Consider the following 20,738-nt stretch of genomic DNA (forward strand, 5'->3'; position numbering starts at 1 on the left):
ATTAATGTTGATAGGGGATGTATACTGTCGATGTTTACGATATCGATAGAGACAAACAAGTTTTTAGATAATTCTTCTGATAATTTTTAATATTATCTTCAGGTTAAAAATATTAAAATATTGTTAATCATTATTTTATATGGGATTTAATATAATAAAAATTATCAATTATTTAACCTGTAAATATTATTTACAAATTGGGTTTTGTAAATAAACCAATTTCACAGTTGACTTACTTGGCTTCGATCTTGTAGGCATTAGCCATATTTTGAGTGACATAGCCATTATGAGAGGTAATATTCGGATGGATATCAAAACCATCGGATTGATATCAAATATTAACCTTTTTGCGCTTATATACTTAATTATAGATAATCTGTTTTATTAACTCATTAATGTTGGTATATTCTTCGGTTGACTTCTTTCAGTATTGATAACCAAAGCCTGGTATATCCTATTGATGTGTTTATTAAGATGAGGGTCGCTTCTTTAATTTTTTCTTTTTTCTGTCCATTTCTCTCATGACTATTGATGAATCTTTTCATTAGAAACTTCGCTCATTATCCCAGACATCTTTGTATATCTGAGATCTGTCAAAATCTCCCTTTTTTTATGTATGATTCATGCTCATTTATCCTAACATTTAGTGGTCTTGAAGTTTCTTCCAGATAAACATTATTGCATTAGCAAGGTATTTTCTGAATGCAGTGCTTTGATTTTTTCTGTGTCATGTTGAGTTTGGTTTTGAAAATAATATATTTTAGTATGTTGGTTGTTTCAAATGTTGTAGTTGTTTCCTATTCTTTATAATTTTTTAGTTATGCATTTTACATATGGTATTGTTGTTCAAATCACCTGTTGTGAGAATTTCTGGATCGTTTTTGGTGTTTTGTTGTTTTCTCAACCTTGTGAAATTTCCTGTTTCTTGTCAATGGCTATTAATCGTTGGTAAAATCTTTGGTACAGGTTTTTTGTTAATAAAATACAATTTCGTTGAAGAATGTGAAGAATAATAGCGGTCTTATTACCAGTACTCCACTTTCATTGAGGCGTCTTTTCTAACCGTTCTTTTACTTACATTCACATTTCAAATCTCTTTTAGACGGTTTCTTGCAGCAGTTGCAGTGGAATGGCGATTTCTTAAAAGTTCCATTACAAGAAAATGATCATCTCTTTGCGAGGTAACTTTTCTATGACCGAAACCAGGTCGACGTAAGTATGTACCAGTCTCTATAAAGCGATGGAAAGCTCTCCGTACTGTATTTCTTGAAATACCTAAAGTTTCAGATACATAAACTTAACTTCTTCCGTCTTGTAGCAATGCAATAACTCGTGCAACAGCTACTGTAGGTAACACCATATATTAATTGATTACTTTTTTGACCACTTTTTTGCCGTTAGGTGTATATTTTTTAATTTTCTTTATGAATATCATATCTAGAAATGGTATTAAATTGTTGTTGTCCATTTCCACAGTGAATTTGACTGATACTTCATTACAGTTAATGTCCTTTAAAAATTTGTCTAGTGCTTCTGGTATATAGGGCCAAACAAATATATAAACATTCCTGAAATATGTCCAATTGATATACATTTACAGGTTAAGTCCAATAACTTTTTAATTCAAAACTTTTTTTAAAAACGACTTCTCGATTTTAAATCGAAACACCAAAATAAATGAAAATTTAATTCTTATTACAATCAATTATAATTTAATGCCGTATAAAATAATATTTATAATAATATTATTATTCACTATTTATACAGCTAGTGCAATTTGGAAGTATATTACCATGTATTTCATTTAAGATATTTAAGGAAGGTAACATGACTAGTGCTACGCTGCAATTGACTATTATTATTAGAATAGAGACTTATTTTGTCTCTATTCTTTTGTGATAAACACATACACTGACATCGTTTACATGATTTCACAACAGCAACAGTAAGAGTTTAGGTTTCCTTACGGTACACTATCTTTCAATTTCTAGTTATTTTGTTTCCATTGTAATAAAAAAACACATTTTTCTTCAAACGTCAAATAATGATGACATTACTTATCTAACTTGATCCTGTCAAAGTTTGATGTCTCAGTTTTTTTTCCCATTTCTTTACGGCGGAGGGAAAAAGTTGTCATGGCAACAATATGAAACGTGTCACAAAGCAACAATACAAATGTCATTAACAACAATTAAACATCATTTTTATTTATAGTAATATTAAAAGTACAATTAGTTAATGAGGCATTTTCAAAATTGAAACCGTGCAAAAATGTTCCCGACTCTTAATACGCATTGGTAATTGTTGATGATACTGATGGTCGAGAACAACTTTCAGCAATCATTCCCGATGTTGGCGAATCATGAGGGTTTAAAATTTTTTAAGCATTATCGTTCTTATTTCTTATTGAATCCTCTATATATCCTTCGGCAACCGTGCTTGATTTCCAGCCAATATGTCGTTTGGGGCATTCTAGATTTCCGCCTCCATCAATTAAAAGTGTTGCTGAAGTTCGTCGTAAAGAGTATGGTAAAGAGTGACCCGTGTATGAGCTTGCATCGTTTAAATTTAAATAACTAGCTACTTTTTGGGCTACTGCGCTGATCGAATGTATTCCCATGACGCTTCGGCAACACTTTCCATTTTGGTACTTGATAAAAAATCGGTTTTCTGTGAAATTTTCAGGCCGCAGTGATGCATACTTTTTATACAGTTTAATGTAGTTTTGACCAATTATCGTAAAAGATCTAATTTGTCGTGTTTTACTGTCTGGGATTTTGATAATTATTACATTTTCTTTATCCTCAATGTCCACAGTCTTCATTTTTACCATTTCGTCGCATCGACAGGCGCCGGTAACCCCAATTAACAAAACAATCTGAAATATTTTTATAATTTAGTAGAGTATACTACATCTTCGCAATATAATTTTTTTTTACCTTTAATCCTAAATACAACTTATCTGGCGCTTCAACCAAAAATTTATCAAACTCGTCTTTAGTGAAAACTTTAGACTTCTTTGCAGTATATCCTTCGCTTGTTTTTTCCAGAAAGGTACGTAACTTCAAAAATTTGCTTATATCCACATTTTTTCTAATAACTAACTCGGATTTTATCATAGAGTATCATGACCACATTGTAGAAGATTTCCATTTATTTTTCCATTATATTAAAATATGCCAGTAAAACGTCTTCGGTAACTTGCCGTACTCCTCTTGTATCGCACCACTCTTGCAAGTGCTCATACGCTAACCGATACTTTATTCCAGACTTGGAGGGTTCCAAACGTGCTACTGCATCATTAGCCGCGGACTCAATTTCGTTTAGGTTTTCCATTTTCGCACTAAATTTGCGCTTGCGGTTGCAACAACAATAAGCTGTCTTTAATTATTGCAAACAACTGTCAAACAACTGTAACCAGGGAGACGCAAGTCCCACCGACGACTTAATTATTTTAATTTCTAACATCTAGACGACTTTGATAGTTTTCACAGTTAATTTCGAGTTAAAATAGCGTATGAATTGTTCTATTTATGGTTGAAAATTGCTACGTTTGAAGAAAAAATAGTATACTTTATTCGGCAAAGAAGCGACTTTTCTTGACTTGCCCTCTATTATCGGGCGCGTCAAGAAAAGTCATGCTTCTCCGCCTCATAAAGTAATATACGATTACTTATTATATAAATTGTATTCTGGAAATGACGTCCAGTATGGAAGAAAAAGCTACTTTTAGACGACTGTAAGTGTTTATTTTATAACGTATTGTTCATCCCAATAATAAATTTGATAAAGGCTGAAGTACCGTTAATATGAAAACACAAGTTTTCAGCAACACAAATATTATTCTATTTCATGCTCCTTTTGCTTCTTTCTGTTTCTTTCTTATTTAGTGTTTTTTTTTTAGAGAAATTGTTTGTTTTTTCTTCATTGACCGTCGTAATTTAATTATGGCTCCATCTCTTTCTGGCACGGCCCAAGCTATGACGTTTTTTAGTGTTTATTTCCGAGCGGTTCTTACCAATTTTGTGTCTCATATTCTACTAATGTGTTTAATAGTTTAGTGTTGTAGTAATGTGTTACACTGTTTTTTATTTTTTAAGATCCTGTGATTCATGTCTTTAACCTAACTATTGTGTGTTATGCTTTCGTCTCTTCCTGTATCTAGGATATCATTTCAGATACAATACAATACAAGTATTTTGTAACATTGTGTTGTTCCCCTCAGTGTTTGTGATTGATATAGTCACACTTTATTTACTATTTTTATTCGGGAAGCCAGTTTTACTTTAATACTTTAATACTTCGATCATATAATGAGAGGACCTAAATATCGCTTACTCCGGTTAATCATTCAGGGCAAAATCGAAGGAAAACGTTGGGTCGGAAGAAAACAACTGTCCTGGCTGCGTAACATTGGACAATGGACAGGTCGAACGGTCGAGCTGTTTCATCTAGCTGCCGACCGAGAATCATTTCATCATCTTGTCAATATGACGATAGCCAACGCTTGAATACAAGCACGGCACACAAAGAAGAAGAAGCCGGTTTTGCACTGTCAGTATAGCTACCTGGCTGTCTTGTTCTTCTTCTTCTTAGTCTTCCATTGTCCATTTTTAGACATAGGCCTCTCCTAACTTCTTCCATCGATCTATATCCTCAGCAGCATACTACCAATTTGTTCCGGCTATTCTTTTTATGTCATCCACCCATCTCATTTGTGATCTTCTTCTTGGTATTCTATCTATGTAAGGTTTCCAATGTTGTATTGTGGTGTTTCAACCTTGGAATTTATGTCTGGCATTGTGACCTGCGAAGCTCTATTTGAGTTTGGCAGTTTTTATTGTGATATCATCGACTTTTATTTTTGATCTTACCCAGTCGTTCCTCTTTTTATCTAACAATCTTATACCTAACATTGCTGCTCTTTCTGTTGTGACTACTTTATTTATATTTTTCTTGGTTAGGGCTCAGATTTGACATCTATATGTCATGATAGGAAGGATGCACTGACTAAACACTTTGCTTCTCAAGTATTGAGGTACTTTGCGGTTTTTAAGTAGTCAAATAAGTTTTTTAAATTCTGCCCTTTTCAGTCTTGCTTTCCTAGTGATTTCCACAGTTTAATTTTTCTTGTCACGTTTCATAATTTGGCCTAGGTATATATATATATTCCTGGACTTGTTATATCGTCGATGTAAAGTCGTCTGTGTTTGTCATTGTTTATGTTTATGTCATATTTTATTGGGAGTTATTGGGAGAATTATATAAGTTTTTCTCCTCTTGCGTTTCTTGTGTTGAATCCGAAATTTCCAATCTTGTTTTCGAAGTCTTCAATTTTTCTTCCAATTTTGGCGTTAAAATCTCTCATTTTTATTATTTTAGATTTTGTGTTGTTGTCTATAGCTTTTTTTAAGGTTTTCGTAAAAAGTACTGATTGCATTACCAGCGGCTTTTTTAGTTGGAGCGTAAACCTGGCTATTAATAAAGATAGAGTCGACTCTCGTTAATTTAAAACTCAAGGGACTTAAAAATATTACTAAATATTGGGTGTTTGAAATATCAAAATGTTCGAAATTTGTTAGAGAAAATAAATAAAACTTCTAATTATTAATTGTTGATCAATTATTATTTATTAACTGCTATTCCATAACGAGGACAAAAGTTTAGAGGAACATTCGTGTACATACATGTATGTATTCATAATGTAAATTAATGAGTGATTTTAAAAGAACTGTATTATACTGGTTTGCTTCAAAGCACATTGATGCTGCTCAGACTGCTCAATATTTTTTTAGAGAAAAAGTGCCTAAATGCTTTTTCATTAATTTCGTTTTGTAGACAGAAGGTTTGTAAGGTATCGAATGAGGATCTTGCATCCTTAACTGACACCTCTGCCAAAGGTTCTGATGTATCGTACTCATCTTCATCGTTACTTTTTTTATTCGTATCTGTTGCAGATAAAATTTCGCCATTGGATAGTGAACCTGAGATAGCAACATCTTCATCCACTTGAACAAAGTCAGAAAAACCCACACCGCTAATGTTAACTAATGCTTCTATTGCTGGTTCTTCATCATTCATAAGTATTTGAAGATTTTATGATCTTCTTTTAAGAAACCGGATTTGTTGAAGCAGTTGAGAATGATTAGGGATCTCACACCTCTCCATGCCTTGTCAATCAGTAAAATAGTTGTCAAAATAGTGACATTTACAGTAAGCTGCTTGTCGAGAGATTCTAAAATAGAAAATCTTAAAATTATGGATGATCCCTTGGTCCAACGATTCTAATTTGGAACTTGTATTTGGCGGAAAGAACTAGAGTTTCACGTTGCACAATGTAGGAGGACTGTTGTGGACAGTGCAATTGTCTAAAAATGGTAAAATTTTCCGCTTTTGCCATTTCATGTCCCCAATAACTGTTAAAGCCAATTATCAAAAAGTTCTGTCGTCATCAAAATCATTTTTAATAGAACAATAATCCATAGGAAACGATTTTACACTATTAAAACATTGATGTTTAATTGCTTTTCCTACCACTAAGGGATTAAGTTTTTCCGATCCGTCCATATTTACTTCAAATAAAACTGTCAACCTCTCTTTACTATGTTTTTCCCCATGACATTTTTCATCTTTAAAAGTAAGCGTCTTCTCCGGTAAACATTTGAAAAATAGGCCAGTTTCATCAGTATTAAAAATATCTTGGGCATCATAGTTTTTAATCAAGGTCTTTATTTACCAAGCCAATCTAAGCAAACTGCATCATCAACACTTCCACTTTCCCCACAAACTTTTTTAAACACAACTCCATTTCTCTTTTTCAAATTTGTAAGCCACACTTTACTTGCCGCAAAGTTTTTGATGCTTAGAGTAGACGCGAACTCTTTTGCTCTGTTCTTCTACAAGTTTCCGCTAATAGACACTTTTTGTCCTTTACACTGTCTTAGCCAAATTACCAGACTTTTTTCCAGACGAGGAAATTCACCTTTAGTTCTTTTCCGTACTCTAGCAGTTTAAGCATACATTTTCTTCTTGTGCTTTATTATGGTTGAGAGAATACTCAGAGGAATCTTAAATTTATTGGCAACATCACTTTTCTTCTCACCTTCCTCTACTTTTTGGATTAACTTCTTCTTGAACACATGACTAACCCAATTTTAATCTGTATACCAACGAAAGAGTAACAGTAACTAATAACCAAACAAACTAATTCGTGAGAAGTGTGTGTCAAACATGTAGTCAAATTATTCATAACAAAAACAAAGACGTGTTGATACAAGTTTGAACTGTACTTACTACAATCTTTCCGTCCCTTTCTCTCTGCAACTTTGAATTGTTGAGTGTTGGACGTCGATGAGTTCGAATTAACGCATCGTTTTGTTATAATAGCAATAATTTTTTCCGTTTGAATTACCAAGTGCATAAAAATGTATTGATTTACTTCGAAATATATGAAGATTATGCAGAGAACGCGTGATAACTTTGAACTATAGTGAGGTTCGGATTATCGCAGGTTTCCCCTGTAGTTCAAATGGCGGTTTTATGGGTGAAAGCTATCAGGATGGTTTTCTCAGTTTATATTCAGAATTCAAAAGTTCGCTATATTTATGTGTAAAGGTGTTACTGTAAATAAGTTTTTCTGGATATACATAATAAGGTTTTCTCGTATACTGAGGTTGAATGTGTTAGTATTAGCATTGTTTAAATAGGACTAGTTAGACAATTCTTATGGAACAAACGTTTGACTTTTACTCTGCCGTCATGTAGCGGCCTCTAGTCATAAATTTAAAAAACTATTAACAGAAACTTAATTCTCGGCAGGATTCTATTCGAGTATATTTTTACCTGTCTCATGACTAAGGCAAACCTGTACACGGATGCCAGATTGTGAAGAAAATATAAGACTTTAATAAAATGCTTATTGTTATTATCGTTGTATGCGTCTAGTGAAAGATAACTTGACTATTTCGAGCGAATATTTCAAATTGTTTTTATACTTTGAGACTTGCTAAATCTAAATCGGTTAGTAATCTATTTAAATAAAGTAGGTAAATGCTGACTTTTTTTTAATTTTTATTAGTTTATCAGATATTTATTTTGGTTATATGATTTGCTAGAAAAGGATTAAATATTTAATTGAAATACACTCGATTGCTATCGTCTTAGAACACTCATGCGGAGGTTTATTTTTTAGTCAAGACTTAAGTTTTATCATTGTTTAAAAAAGAAAATCTTTTTAAACAATGGTTTTATGTATGTTTTGAGAAAATTAAATTTTCAATCTTTTAATCTTTAAAATGACGTTTGAAAATATAGTAAATTTATGGGTATGGTTTTTTGATAATGGTTTTGAAACAAATAAACACATCGATATGCCACAACAAGAGGCAACACATATTTAGGGACAAATTAATCTATGTGTTGGGATAAAAGGAATAATAATTAACAACACTTTAATAAATAGTATCCTTTATTTTATTTATTTATGTATTTTATAATATAAACACCAGTTTTGTATTTCTGTTTACATAAATGAGAAGTTTAAATGAATGAGCTGTTCATTAATGAAATAATTTTAAATTACAAAGTGATAAAGATACAATTAGTGATAAAAATTGATTGTAACATTATTTTCATGAACTAAAATAAGCAATGTATGTAGTGCGAAACACTATTGGCACCGTGGATGGTTGTTTTGCTATCGAATACGTATGAAAAACGCGTGGTGTCGTTAACAAACCTTCCTCTTCTACCTCACTATGTTTTTTTGGTTTGCATTTAGATAGTTTTGGTCAAAATGCTTACTGCATAGAAATTTTTTTTTTAAATCAGGTAGCTCCAGACTTTCCAATGCAGCATTACCTACAACAATATTATTATTAACACAACTGAAAAAAAAGCAATTTTCTGCACAATAAAGTAAAAAAACAATTTAAGTTCTGTATTCAAAATATAAATAACTTGGCAGTTATGCCAACATATTTTTATATATATATATATATATATATATATATATATATATATATATATATATATATATATATATATATATATATATATATATATATATATATATATATATATATATATATATATATATATATATATATATATATATATATATATATATAAGAGTAAGAAAAAAGAAATTTTTTAGATAGGAAAAAAAAGATTCCATAGACTACCAAAAACAAATTTTTTTTGGTAGTATGGGTATGGGATCTAGTCTTTCACCCATTCTAAGTAGCTATATCAAGGATGATGTTATCAGTGATTGTATCAACAATTGTACTTTTTTCATTCCTTTTTTTAAAGATATGTAGATGATTTAGTTTTGGCACTTCCTAAACACAAAATTATTGAAATAGTCAACATTTTTAAGTATCATAATCAACATATACAATTTACAGTTGAGGAAGAGGTAGACAATTCTCTAGTTCCTTAGAGTAGGTTTCAAATCCAGTGCTTTATACAGGTTGGTGAATTGTTTGCAGTTGGTAAGTTTGGTATGGTTGATTCATAGTTGTAATAGTCGATGCTTCTCTTCTAGTTATGAAGTCTAGGGAGAGATGACCAATAAAAGATTGAAGTTTATGAAAAGTCGTTTTGCTCTTTTGCTCTAAGTTTTGTCAAGTATCCTCTACCGACTTTTTGAAAACGAATTTCGAGATTCGTTAGCTAGTTGAATTGGAGTGACTTCAGTCACCCCATGGTTGGTAGCTTCTTTGGCAAAATGATCTGCTGTTTTATTACCAGTAATTCCGGTGTGAGAAGGCAGCAATATGAGAGAGACTGTTACATCGTAAGCAGAGAGATTTTGGTATATGTCATGAATGTTTTGAACTAATAGGTGCTCAGTGAAAATTGTATTGACTAAATGGATATATGAAAGAAAATCTGAACAAATGGCAATATGTCTGTTTTGATGTGAGATACATTTAAAAGCCAACACAATACTATATAGTTCACCTGTGCAAACGTTGCATATTAAGGGTAACCGAGATGATCTTACAAGTTCATGTTTAGTGGTTACTGCACAACCAATACCAGTGGTAGTTTTAAAAGCATCTGTATAGAGAATTAAATTCTAAAAATGCTTTCTTTATAAGAAGGTTAGAAAATTCAAGTTTGTTAAAAATAGTGAGTGAGGTATATATTGAAGGGATATCTTTAGCCCAGAGGGGAAGTAAAGGTAGAGGAAATAAACTAGTCAGAAAAAGGTCAATATTTTTAAGTAGTGGACAAATTAATTGAGGTATAGGTTTTATGATAAGGTGTTGGTTATTGTTAGTGGAAGAAGACGGCATTGTGGCAATTAGGGAATGAACAAGATTAAATGGATTTGCAGATGTTGATGCAGCATACGAAAGTAGAAGTGATTATCGTCTTAGGGTAGGAGAAAGTTCATTAGACTAAAGCGAAAAGCGCTCAGACCTAGAAGTAGTTTTATTGGCAACCCATTGAAGATGACTGAGGGTTTTAACAATGTTCAACCTTTTAAAACAATTGATTTTAAGTTCAGAGATTTGATTTTTTCAATTTAATCTGGAGTCAAACATAAAACCGAGAATTTTACAATAATTAACACCAGAAAGTAGAGAATTGTTAAATAAAATTTGGGGTAAGGGAGTGGAAATCCCTATGGAAAATTTTATTAATTTGGTTTTGCTCTCAGAGAGTAATAATCCTAGTTCGTTAAATCTATCTTGAAGTAGATTTACTACACTTTGTATAAGTTTATATGAGGATGGGACAGATTTAAGATGGCAGTAAATGATTAGGTCATCAGCGTATTGAACATATTTGATGGGAGGCAAATTTCGTTGATGGCAAGAATGAATAAAGTTAAACTTAATGCAGATTCTAAAGGGACACCTTAATTTTGAGGAAGAGATCGAAAAAGTTTACCCTTGGCAAGGACTTTAAAGATTCTTTTAATTAGATATTTTTTTACAAATGAGAAAATATTACCATTTAAATTATAGTGGGAGTTTTTGTCAATGATTGCTTTTCTGGAGATTGAATAAAATGCCCCTTCAACGTTAAATATAGTTGCTACGACATCTTGTTGATTATAGATTGCTTAAGAAATGTGTGTTTGAAAAATAAAAAAGTTATCAATAGTAGACCGATTACGTCGGAAGCCGGATTGAGCGTCGGGAATAATATTATACTGTTTAACGAACCACGTGAGTATTTCATTGATCATTGTGTCAAGAAGTTTGCAGGTAATACAAGTAAGAGAAATCAGACGAAAGATATTGGAGTTATAGAGGGCTGGTCAGGTTTTTTAATTGGAATGATTATAGAATTGCGCCAAACATCTGGGAATTTTTGTGTGTTCTAGATAAGGTTATAAATTTCGAGAAGTTTGGAGAGAGATGTATTAGAGAGATTTTTTAAAAATATATAAGGGATATCATCGGGATCATCAGCAGATTTTGTACATGAAAACAAGGTAAATTTTAGTTTATTTAGGGCAAACAAGCCGTTCATAAACTTGACATCGTGTGGAGTTGACGAGATGGTGGAGAAAGATTGAGCGCGTAAAGAACTGGGAGTAAAAGCCATATTACTTTTATTGAATCTGTCTTCAACCCCATTAGCGAGTGTGTCAGAAATGAATTGACTGTCAGAGATAACTGTGTTGTTGAAGAAGATGATAGGAGAAATAGTTAGGATAAAGGAATGAAGGATGACTAAATTCATAGGATGAAGGTTAGTTTTATTGCCTTGGATTTGTGAAACAGTTTTTTTTATAAATGAGAGTGGAGTTCCATCATAGCCACTGGTAACTTTAACATCCTAATATATAAGACTAAATAATGTAAACTAAATTGTAACATATAACTTTTATCGGGTTTTTACCCAGATATTTAGTGGCTCAAAAAATGTACACCTAGACACTGATGATGGAATATGGATTCCGAAAACAATTTGTCTTCATGACATAGCCCGTTTGGGTTTTTTAATTTATGTACCTTTTATAAAAAATTTTAACAATTTTTTTTTTTGTAATCTTTCTTTTATCTTAGTATAGATTAGGGCAAGACCTTTCATTAACGATTGTAAGCGGTATGTCAGTGGTAAATTTACTGGCTTCATTTAGAGGTTCGTTGTTGCCTAAGGAATTTTCGAGAAATTTTTCAAGATAATTCTAGAAAACCCTAATTTTTGTGTTTTTATAGGATTTGAGTGCAGCTTTTAGTTCGAAATAGTTTATAAGAGAGTTCGGATGATTGGTATCTTGTTGTGAAACTGAGGATGAATAATGAAAGGGCGAAGGAAGAAAAGAGTATATATGGTTAGGTCCAGATTTGTTGCAAAACTTTTATTTTAAATTTTCTGCCAGAATCTTGGCTGTCTCTTAATTGTCAAGGATAACCTTTCGATTAAAAAAGAGATTGGATATTTTAAGGTTATTTTTTGTTAACATTTTTTTTTCCAAACTGGACTTGGACTAGTATTTGATGTACATAAAGTTTTCTTACTTAATTAAATATCGTGTCTAAATTTGGCAAAAGATGAAGTAAAAATATACAGAGAGCAGAAAAAATGAATAAATGCGAGAGAAAGAGAGAAATTCTATTCATCATGTATGCTGTGATTAGATTTGACATCAGAAGATTTATCAGAGGATGCACTTATATATACTCTTGTAAGTCGGAGATAGGCTGTTCTTTTAACTTTTTTAAGATTCTAGTGATACGGTTTTTTAGTGATCTTTTCCTTGTACCTATGTAGAGCTGCAATAAGTCCTTTTGAATACCATCTATGTTGGAGGATTTTTAAGCTTCTTGTAGTGGGGTGATACATACAAAAGAGTTCTCAAGAAATGTAATAAGTTGCGTGGAATTGAGTGTAAAATTAGTCGGATTATCTTTGTAAATCATTTCTATAGCGGAAATATAATAAGGTTTTATCGAGTAATCCAATCAAAGATTAGATTTGGACATTTTTTGGCTGGTTTCAGTGGCATTGAAAATGTCGAAGGAGGAAAAGAACTTAATAGCGCAAGAATACCGGATGAAGATAGATGGTAGGAGTATTATGAGGACTGTCATTGAAGTGTCCCCTTTTTTGTTCTACTGCCAACATGGGCTTTGAATTAGTACGACGAGAGATGGATAAATCCATAATGGCAGCCAGGATGGATATGCAGTTAACAGAGATGGACTCAATTTCCGAAGATAGAAATTCTTTTGATGAAGTTAAGGATTCAGGATTAAGGACTCCTTAGAGTCAGCTGAAAATGAAGAAGAGGGAGGAGCATTAGCTGCAATGAGTGTGTGATCTGGTCAACTGGAGACTTTGCAATCAGACTCCACGGTACGACCCGTAAGCTTACAAAGAAAACACTATAGTCTGTCAGAGAATAAAAATATTTTAAAGGATGTATTTTCATGGTTAATTAACAGAGAAGATTGCACTTCGAAGTTCACCTTGTCAGCTATTTCAAATGTTACCCTAGGAAAACTCATGATATATGCCTATTGATCATCTGATGTTCCGTATTTTTTAGGGACTGCTCGATTAGGAATGCGGGATGGAAGGAGATACATTTGAAATAAGGATTCTTTTGGTCGCAGAAAGAAGCCTGCAGATAAAGATGACGGTGGAATTAATTATGACGTTCGGTGTATTAGTTGATCAACGATGTCGGTAGAAGTGAGGAAAATGTGGAACAGTATTCAAAATGGAGTGCTTGACAATAACATGTTCCCTTTTAGAAAACGAACGGGAAGGAGGTCTAGATACTGCGTCAACGACATATGATTTTGGGTTGGAATTGAAGTTGTTTTGTGTAAATGTAAATATTAAATTGCTGTTCATGATGTGTAGTCCTGGTTACTCAGACCGTAACACAATACCTAAATGTGAGTACCTAATGGATCCTCTTCCAAACTGGAAAGAAAGAAAAAAAGGATCTCACCTATTTCTTGGGATTTTCACTGGTTTTCTTTAATTACACCAATATAGCCGCAATTAAATTCGACTATTGAAATATAAAACCAAATTTGATACTCGTTTTCTTATCACATTGCAATTAAAGAACTTCGCTTCGTATTGTTAACTCGTCGATGAATTACTTTATCTGTTTAACACTGTTTAAATCTTTTTTAAATCCGTGAGGAACTTTAAAAAGGGTGCTTAACCTTTGACAGTTATTTGACGTTTTTTGAATCGATTATTTGAAGCTTTATTTATAAACTTCAACATTTTATTAAAAAAACAGTTTGAAAAAGTACTTTTTAGCTTCTAAACATTTATACTACTTTTGATATTTTTCATGTCATACGGCTGTACGTAGGCTCAATGAAAAGCTGGTGTAAAAGCACAATTAAAAAAAAGCAGAAATTTCCATAACCAATTACAAGAAACAAGCTGAGAAATTGCAGCGGACAGATCTCCCTTGCATTTTTGTGTGGCGATATTTTACGAGTACCATTATTTTAATGTTTCAAAACTAATTTACTTCTTCACTGTGTATACCATATATAAATCGAATTATAAAATTTAGATATTCTTTTACAATGTGTTCAATTTTCAGCTCTTAATGTTAATAAACAATGAAAATATTGGCAATTTCTTAAATAAGAAAAAAAATGCTATTTGATTTCCTCTGGGCCATAGAAGGTTTTGGTTTTTTTTTAAATGTCTTTTTTTTATTAGCTTTATATTGAGCCTACATACAAGTGTATGACATAAAAAAGTCAAAGTTATTAGAAATTTTTATATGCTAAAAATTTGTTATTCTTCAAACTGATTTTCAAAAACAAATTTAATATAATCTTGATGTTTTTTTTTAATAATTTAAAACGAAGCCATAAATCGATATCTATTTACAAAATAACCCTAGAGTGACTGTTTGGACAAGTACAGTTTTTTAAATAATCGGTCTCCTGGATAAACAAATTGAATAACTCATAAACTGTATAGTCGTTCTGTATGATATTTAGCACACTTTAAAAACTCATTAACTGCCATAATTTTAAATAGTTATTACATATCGTTATGCAGAAAAGAAAGTTATTTATATTTATATTATTTATATTTATATTAACATTTATAAATTTTACTTTAAAAATAAGGGTTTTTAAATTATCTCGGTCAATTCTTTATGTATTTTAATTATAAAATATCAATATTAGAGAACATTTTATGATCTATAACTTTTATTTTAACCATATATCTCTAACATGAATAAGAAACGTTTTATGCTCATAAACTTTTTTCACTTTTTACGATTGTTTAATAAAAAAGCAAAGCAAAATTAGCTGAAGTCTTTACATAATTGTCATCAGCTACCCCTCATATACCTTTTAGAGACTTTAAATACCTGTTTAAGATTTTTTCAGCTTTTTTAGAGTTTTAGATCATAAAAAGTTATGTAATTTTTGAGAGTATCCAAATTAAAATACATGAAACTATTAACCGAAATAGTTGCAAAAAAAACCTTATTTTTGCAGTTGTTTATAAATTATAATAACTCTTTTTTGGGCAAGGACATGTAACATAGCTCCTTGAAATTATGGAAATTAATAAGTTATTAAAGTGAGCTAAATATCAATCAGAGCAAATAGTTGATAGGTTATTTAATCTGTTTATAAACATTTATAATAACGTTGATATCGTTTATGCCACAAACTTATTTAGAGGCTTATGAAAAACTGGTGAAAAACACACTTTCTAAAAAAAACAGAATCTTTTATGACCATTAATAGGCAAGAGAGCATTTTATATTTCAAACCAAAGCATTTTATTCTTAAAATCATACTTCCATTGTCTATTAACAGTAAGAGCTGAAAATTGAAGGGACCCTAAATGAAGATCTGAATTGTGCGTTCCAACTTACATATGGCATATGCCGTAAAGAAGTAAAAATTTATAACCCGTTAAAATGATGGTATTCGTAAAATACCGCTTCGGAAAAGTAGAATGGAGAACCATTTGAGCTCGGTTTTTTTTTTAGATTTGAACTTTTTCAAAATGAAGCGCGATTGCAAAATTTGCAATATCTTGGCTTCTGTGGCACGTAAAACATAATTTTTTTTTAAACTGGGATAGGTCAACAAAAAGTTGTTTACATAATCGCTTTCTACGATAAACAAATCCTCACTATTTTTATTAGTTACATTACATACCATTATGCAAAAACAAAGTTATTAAAATTTATAAATTTCTGCAAAATCAAGGGTTTCTTGCAACTATTTTGATGAATTCTTTATATATTTTAATTTAGAAACTCACAAATGGAAGAACTTTTTGAATCTACAATTTTTATTTTAACTATTTTTCTCTAACTGGATAAAAAACATTTATAGCCAAAATCACCTGTATGTCTTCACAGATTTATTATTAACTAACCCTCATATATCTTTTAGAACCTTCAAATATCTGTATAAAATTTTTACGTGAAACCAATAATTTTTTCCCAGATGGACCTTTGTATAAATTAGTTCTCCGATAAAGATGAACTTATTTCTACTTTTCAATACAATAACTAAAAATAGCTAAAGAAATACATATTTAAATATCTAATACTTTGTTTATGTTTATTAACTTGTTTATTCACTAATTTGTTTTTCCGAAGTTTATTATATCATAATTATAATACCAACGAAAACGTAAAATTCAAATTAATGCATCTCGAATATGACGCGTGCACCCTGGCGATAATAAAAAATGATGAATGAAAAAAAAAATTAAACATTTTTTCAAGTTAATTACGTAACGGAAACGGTGTAAAATAAAAGAATATAAAAAAAGTTTCTATTTACTTACCAGAGTGTAATATCCATCTTTGACAAGCCGAAGGATTTTTGTCGGAAATCTGAACATTCTTAATCCATGAATATTGTATGGTGATAAACCACATTTGTAATAACAACAAATATTTCCGGCCATCTGTAAAAAACCATTTATTTATTATGGAAGTAACATTATTTTAATTTAAAATCACTTTTTTCAAATATTATCGAATGTATGTAATATCCGGTAAAATTTATTTCTAAATACCTAATTTGTTTTCTCATACAATGTTTTTTTATGTTTTAAACACATATAATTAAAATGTTTTACTTACCTCGGACCAAATTTTTGTAATACACTTCCAAATAAAATAAAATATTTAAATTCTTTAAACTTATTTAGATATAGGAAGACTTAGAAACCACAGTACGTTTATGTACAATTTTAGTTGACACCATATTTACTAGTTGATAGTAATAACTCTATTTTAAATGAATATCTTAAGTGATTCAAGGTCTGTTTTTTGTAACATTTTTAGTTTAACAAGTAAACCTGTTGCTACTATGTCAGTGAAATATTGCAACGCTGGTGAATTTAATTCAGTGGATCAAAAATGGACGTTTAGTTTAGTCCTTAACTTTTTCACATAGCACCATCTAGTATAATGTATATCAAACAAACAATGGTATATTAAAATCTATTGAGACAGAAAGAGTGGTGACATCTAGTGACTGTCTCAATTAGAATCAAACAAATTTATACATTGCGTTGGCTAACTAGTCCTATTTAAACAATGGTATTAGTTACATTCGCCTGTAATAAAGTTCAGCGTAGCTGTATGATCTTAATTGGTGTATTTCTAAATCTTCGTAGTACTATCGTTAGACCATTATTATCAATTTTATTTAGAGATGTAACAATAGACTTTGTGGCAGCGGAATAAGCGATAATTCCAGTTTAGACCTGATTAATGATTTGTATGTACTCATAATATTTTATTTTCTGTTTGATAGTGTTTTTAAAATATTTAATCTCCTATGGCAAGTTAAATATAATTGCTTTATCTATTGTCGTCCAAATTTATTTCTAAAAATTGAATAAGAGGATCGACTGTTATTGGTTTTCCGCGTAACATAATATTTGGCGTGGCATTTATTGCTTGTGTAAAAACCATGACTCTTGTTTTTGTAGTTGAAAATTCAAAACAGATGTTCCGAGACCATGTGTCCAGTTAATTTAAATAGTTTTGTAAACATTTTGTCACACTATCTATAATATTTCCTTTTGTAAATACCACTAAATCGTTAACACAAAGTCGTGCTTTTAAAGATTTTTCTATGGTTTTCAAAGTATCATTAATCGCTGCTAGGAAAAGTGTTAAGCTAATATGAGATTTATACTCCATTTGTTAAGTAGTAAATTTTATTAAAAAATGTGGTACTCCATTTGTTAAGTAGCGAATTTTATTAAAAAATCAAAAATAAAAAATGAAAGATTGTTGATGAACATTAAACAGTCTACCCGGATATTCCACTCATACAACGTCATTAAAATGATGTGTTTCCTTAATAAAGGCATTTTGAAATTAAAAACTATCGCAGTACATTTTATATTATATAGTTTTCAATATATCGCTTCCGACTTTAAGAATGTTATCAACCACGGATTTATTCTATCTAAATTCGTTTTGTTTAGTTATCAGTTATCAATTTTTTTTCAATGTCCACATTAATCTATTATGACGGATTTTTTCTACAAGATTGCACATGGAACAAGTAATTGAGATTGGCAATTACATTAAACATATTGTACATTCCAACGTATTGTACAAAAGACGCCTCCCCTACGCCGAATAAATAGTGAGAGGATATCAGTGCGGTTTTCGTCCTAATAAATCAACAACCAGATATTTACAGTGAGGCAGATCCTTGAAAAAACCCTAGAGTTCGGCGTCGATACCCACCAAATATTTGTTGACTTCAAAGCCGCATACGACTCCGTTAATAGAAATAAATTTCTACTTGCTATGGTAGAATTTCGCATTCCGTTTGATCTTGTCCGGTTAACTGAACTTACACTCACAGGTGCAGAGAGCATGGTAAAAATCCAAAACGATCTTTCAAGATCCTTCCATTGCAAAAATGGACTAAGACAGGGTGATGAACTATCGTGTCTCTTATTTAACCTGGCATTAGAAAAAATAATTCGAGAGTCGCAGATTACTACGAATGGTACTATCTTTAACAAATCAGTACAAATTGTCGGATACGCAGATGACATAGACATCATAGGTAGGTCCACAGAATCTCTGACTGAAGCATTTCGGTCGTTAAGAGCATCTGCACACAGAATGGGACTAAATATAAATGTTCAAAAGACCAAATATATGTGTTGCACTAGGTCAAGCAACCCGACACCTACACGAATAAAAATTAATGACCTAAAACTGGAAGGTGTTGACACCTTCATATACTTAGGGTCGCTGCTAACCAAAGATAACAACGTCAGTGAAGAAATCAAAAGAAGAATAGTGCTCGCCAATAAGTGTTACTATGGCTTAAGAAGACAAATTGCCTCGAAAATGCCTAGAAAAATTAAACTGACTGTATACAAAACACTAATAAGACCAGTGCTAACATATGGTTCAGACACTAACACAGAATGACCAATAATTGCTCAAACGCTTTGAGCGAAAAATACTAAGAATATGGAGGCATAAAAGAACAAGGTTTGTGGCGCAGGTGTTACAATTTTGAGTTGTATAGAAGATTTGGAGAACATGACGTTGTAAAATTCATTAAGGTAGCACGCCTCAGATGGATAGGTCATGTAATCAAACGAGAGGAAGATGCCATAGTCAGAAAAGTTTTTGACCGAAGAGGGCCGATCGGACAACGAAGAAGAGGAAGACCGAGGCTTAGGTACCAAGACAACCTAGAAAATGATTTGAAGTCTATCGGAATTAGAGCATGGAGAAGAGTTGCCAGAGACAGGGGCGAATGGAGGATTGTTCTGAAGAAGGCTTTGGCTCATAAAGAGCTGTAACGCCACTGATGATGAATTACATTAAACACATTATATTGTGATTTGTTGGCTTTTAAAAGAGGTAAGACATAGAATTTAGGATCACGTTAAATAAAACGCTGTTGCATCCATAGGAAATTAAATATATCAAGTAAATGATATTTGGCTGATTCAGGAAGACGTTTTAGAAATATGGTTCTGATGTTATCGGGTCCAGTATTAGAATCTTTAAGGTTTGAAAGTGCTATTATAAGTTTTTAAAGTATAAGGCGACTATTAATTGCTAAATTAGGATTTTTAGTGTTAAGGATTGTATAGGTTTCAGAAGATTTTTCGGAGTGAGAAGGGTTCGCCCTTAGATTTTTGTCGCTAGACAGACTTTTGTAAAAATCCTCTAGAACGTTTGCAAAATCCTCATTGGTAGATAATTTTATTTTGTACTTTTAGGTGTTAAGTGATAAAAGTCCTGTGCGGGGTATTACCATTTTTTTTTATTCTTTGCCAAACTTCCTTTAAGCTTTTTATTAATTTTCGAGACAAAATTTTGACATAATTTTATTTTTGCTTGCATTATAGTAATCTGCGTTAAAATCACCCGAACAAGATAATTTTCTCCTAGTTCCATGTGAAGCTTGGGGATCTTTATTCTTTTCTTCCAACGTTTTTCCAGTTGAAGTTTTAATGGAAATGTTCCCATCGGCAATTCTAATTTATTTCATTTCAGTACATTTCAGACAATCACATGGACGTTTCAATTGCTATTCCTTTTTAATAACTCCTTTTCTAGATACAAACTCTTTCCCTGTCTCTTTCAGATCTCTTCTTTTATTTTCCTTCCAGGATTTACTATTCCTAATTCGCTTCCTTGTTCTATCTTTTCCTGGTGTCTTTTCTTTTTTATCTTGTAATATTTCAATATCAATTACCTCAAAATCTGCTGTAACCGAGTATTCTGCACCACCTGA

General features: G+C 31.5%; 1 protein-coding gene across 1 annotated transcript in view; it reads left to right on the forward strand.

Annotated features, from left to right (window-relative positions):
* The window catches only part of LOC140434970 (uncharacterized), a 65,213-nt gene that overhangs the window by 42,525 nt on the left and 1,950 nt on the right, over nt 1-20,738 (forward strand). The gene's annotated exons all lie outside the window — the stretch shown is intronic.

Source organism: Diabrotica undecimpunctata, chromosome 1, assembly GCF_040954645.1.
Source record: "Diabrotica undecimpunctata isolate CICGRU chromosome 1, icDiaUnde3, whole genome shotgun sequence".
In the NCBI taxonomy this organism is placed as follows: Eukaryota; Metazoa; Arthropoda; class Insecta; order Coleoptera; family Chrysomelidae; genus Diabrotica; species Diabrotica undecimpunctata.